The sequence below is a fragment of the Cricetulus griseus genome, chromosome 8 (genome assembly GCF_003668045.3).
Source record: "Cricetulus griseus strain 17A/GY chromosome 8, alternate assembly CriGri-PICRH-1.0, whole genome shotgun sequence".
Classification (NCBI taxonomy): Eukaryota; Metazoa; Chordata; class Mammalia; order Rodentia; family Cricetidae; genus Cricetulus; species Cricetulus griseus.
Window position 1 is genome coordinate 8,458,447 of NC_048601.1, and position 3,780 is coordinate 8,462,226.

The 3,780-nt window shown below is 47.6% G+C and overlaps 1 long non-coding RNA gene across 1 annotated transcript in view; it reads right to left on the bottom strand.

Annotated features, from left to right (window-relative positions):
• The window catches only part of LOC103161623, a 4,504-nt gene extending 1,128 nt beyond the window's left edge, over positions 1-3,376 (bottom strand). The window contains exons 1-4 of the long non-coding RNA XR_003487794.2: positions 2,812-3,376; positions 860-1,049; positions 388-451; positions 1-70 (exon numbers count right to left, since the gene is read on the bottom strand). The exon at positions 1-70 is cut by the window's left edge and continues 1,128 nt beyond it. This is a non-coding gene — a long non-coding RNA (uncharacterized LOC103161623). The remainder of the gene's footprint in view (positions 71-387; positions 452-859; positions 1,050-2,811) is intronic.
• Between the last annotated feature and the right edge of the window lie 404 nt (positions 3,377-3,780).

The following is a 3,780-nucleotide window of genomic DNA, read 5'->3' on the forward strand; positions in this document are numbered from 1 at the left end:
TTGATGCTTAAGTAGTTCATCTGTCTCTGTGCCTGCTGTCAATCTTCACAGTTTCTAACTCTCTTGGCTTCTGATACAGAACAAGCAGATTTAACCATTTAAGAAGCAAAGTGACCCATAGCCCACACACTGTGTGTGCCTCCAGTCAGGTCTACACCCTTTTTTAAAAAAAGAAATAAAATTTTGTGTGTGTGTGTGTGTGTGTGTGTGTGTGAGCATGCAAGTGCCATGATCAGAGAGAATGACTTGCAGAAGTTAGTTCTCTCCTTACACCATGTGGGTCCCAGTCATCAAACACAGGACCTCAGGCTTGGCTAAAAGCACCTTCACTCACTGAACTACTCACCAGCCCAGACCAGGTTCTGCGCTGACGCTTCACACACTTACCTTGAAATAACTGTGCAGATGTCAGAAACAACCATCCCAAGCTCATGAAAATGGTGGTGGCGCTCTTGTTTAGAGAGAGAGAGACAGACACACACAGAGAGAGAATATATGAATGAGTCACACTTTTTTCTAAGTTTCTGTGCTCTTTGCCCCAACATCAAAAGGAAGCATAACCCCCCAGCCCTGTTTTAGATTTGCTTTCTCCTTTGCAATGTCTGCGACGGTCCCTTTCTTCACATCTTTTTAGTGGGTGGTTACAGACACTGCAGGGATTTATGACAAATCATTTCCTTTGCATTAGTGAAAAAAAAAAAAAAAAAAACCCTCTCGCTTGCCAACTCATTAGGAGCAAAAGTTACGATTCTAATTTTGCTCTTCTCTTTTCTCATTCCAGTCTTTACCTTATGCTCCTTTCATCCCACGTCTCCATCCCCAGGCGACTCTCCTCCCACCCCCAGCTTCCCCAGGTCACCTTTTAAACCCTTGTACAAAATGGGAACGCCGCAACTTCAAACGTGTTCACAGGCACGGTCAGCCCTCTCTCTGCTCTGCCTTCTGTCAATCACTGATACAGGCGGGACAACGCTTCCCGGGCTGATCCTACAGAATTATGCAATCCTCGTCCACTCAAGGATGTAACGTTTGACAGCCCAGCCGATCAACTGTAGAATTTAAAAAAAAAAAAAAAAATCACCCTTCTAATCAGCAGAAAGATGAAATAATAGTGGGAGAAAACTAGGAGACCACTGCAAGAACTGCAGAAAACACCATCAAAAAGGCAGTTTAGGAGAGGAGATAGCATCCGGTCACCCTTAGCAGAGGCCGGGAGAGACGGCTCAGTGGTCAGCAGCCCCTGCAGAGGCCCCGGAGACCCCGAGCAAAGAACTGACAAGACTCGATAAATAGCATTGAGGCCAAACAAGTTGGAAAAAAACTAATGCAAAGTTGGGCTTTGATGGCTGAAGATGCCCTTTACAGAGATAAGAAGAAGATGAGGGGTGGAGAGGTTGAGACGGCTCTGCAGCTTCAGGGAGCTTGCTGCCAAGCCTGACGACCTGAATTCAATCCCCAGGGGATAGAAGGAGACAAGTGACCGCCACACATACAGCTGACTGCTCATGTGCTCTCTCTCTCTCTCTCTCTCTCTCTCTCTCTCTCTCTCTTCTCTCTCTCTCACACACACACACACACACACACACACACACACACACACACACAAACACCACAGGGTGGGGGTAAGAAAACAACCACGAAGGCAACCCAGACAAAAGATAAATTTTTGTGGACACAAGATGGATTCCGTTTGGAAGATGCCTGTGGTAGTCACTCTGGGTCCATGACGAGGGGAAGGTGTGGCCACTGGTACGTGAAGGTGCTTCCTGATATAACATCTGAGTGGGTCAGGAAGGGGTTCAGTGCCCCGCGGGGGGGGGGGGCGTTCCCCCCCCACCCCGGCTTTCTGCTTTTCTCCTCTTTACTCAGCCTAGGCCCCTAGTCCTTGGAATTGTGCCACCCACAGTAGGGCAAGCCCGCACAAGCACACCTGAGGTGACCCTTATTAATTCCCCAGGCATTTCTAAAGCCACAAAGAACAAGGAACACCCTCCAGAAAGAAGAATTGGTTTGGTGGGTGGAGATGGGTTTCCATTGTATCCCAAGTCCTGGGAGTGACACAGTGAGGGTCTTGAGAGAAACTACTTTCCAGACATAAGGTTCAAAAGGAGATGATAGAATTGACCCCAAAATATTAGTAATGATCATGGTCTCTAGATACAAGGGGAAGGAACTGGACTCCAGCCCATAGTCCAAGAGATGAAATTTCAGATGCCTGTTGTCTCCAGAATTCTCTCTCTAGGAGGTTGGACTTTGGTATAAGCAAACATCTATGCCCTCCTTATAAGAACCAAAGACCAGCTGGATGTTGGTGGCGCACGCCTTTAATCCCAGCACTCGGGAGGCAGAGGCAAGCAGATCTCTGTGAGTTTGAGGCCAGCCTGGTCTCCAGAGCAAATGCCAGGATAGGCTACACTGTGTCACTCCCAAAGCTACACAGAGAAACCCTGTCTCAAAAAAAAAAAAAAAAAAAATCAAAAAAAAAAAAAGAACCAAAAACCAACCAAAGTTCAGTTCCACAAAATCCAACTTGAGGAACCAGTGAGTTTATTGGACTTATTTACAGAGATGATGGGTTCCTTACAGAGCATGGTGACAACAAAGCAGCCACACCATGGAAAAGTCTCAGCTCTGCATGGTTGATGATTCCCCAGCAGCTGCATAGACGGAGGCCCGGCCTTCCCATTAACTTTTCCGCTCACACTCTAGCACCTCCCAGGAGCCATTAGGACAGGATTGTGTACAGCTGGCCAGGAGATGCAGGCAGGAGGGCTGGAGTCTCAGGTGAGGCTCCTACAACCAACTACTCACATCTGTGAAGGAGCATGACCAGTCAGCAGACCCCATCTCCAGTCTCTGGAACAGCCCGAGCTGTTCTCATGTCACGCTGGGAGGACAGTGCTCACACCACCTGTAAACACCGATTGGGCCATATAAAGACATAAATGACAGAATGTAAATGAGAGACGAGGCTTGTAAAGAGCTGTGGGAACCTGGGCAGTCATGTGCTTCCAAACAGAGATACCCACACAAAAATGGAAAGCTAATGTTCCCAGAGTCTCTAGATCTTAACAACAGCATAATAAATACACAGGTTTTTCTGCCAGATTCCTCAGGGTTTAATTTGTTTTGTTTTGGAGTAAGAGGATGATTCAGGGTATGGGCCCAAAATTACACATATGAACTCGGACGCTGGTGTTGGCTAACAGATTATGACCCTGTGGTTCTTTTCTGGAAACACAGGCAACAGACATCCCCATATCCGGAGGCTGGAGAGACTGCTTAGTGGTTAAGAGCCTGCGCAGTTCTTGCAGAGAACCTGAGTTCAGTTCTCAGCACCCTCATCAGGCAGCTCGAAGTCACCTGGAACTCTAGTTCCAGGGAATCTGGTGTCCTTTCTGGTCTCTGTAGGCACCTGTATTCATGTGTCATGTATATTCACGCGCATGCACGCGCGCGCGCATACACACACACACACACACACACACACACACACACACACACAGAGAGAGAGAGAGAGAGAGAGAGAGAATCTTTTTTTTTTAATCTTCACATTTTGAGCCAGAGACCCCTCAGTCACAGCTTCAGCAAGTAGGGTACATTTAGGGAAAGAGGGAGAAAGGTGGAGAGGGAAAAGTTGGGAGGCGGGCAGAATCTCAGCCCTCAGGAAGACAGTTACAAGCTCAAGGGCAACAGTGTGGGGGGAGGGGGGCTGCACAAATGAGTACCAGGCCAGCCAGATCTGCATAGCAAGGCTTTGTCTCAAACAAAATAAATAAA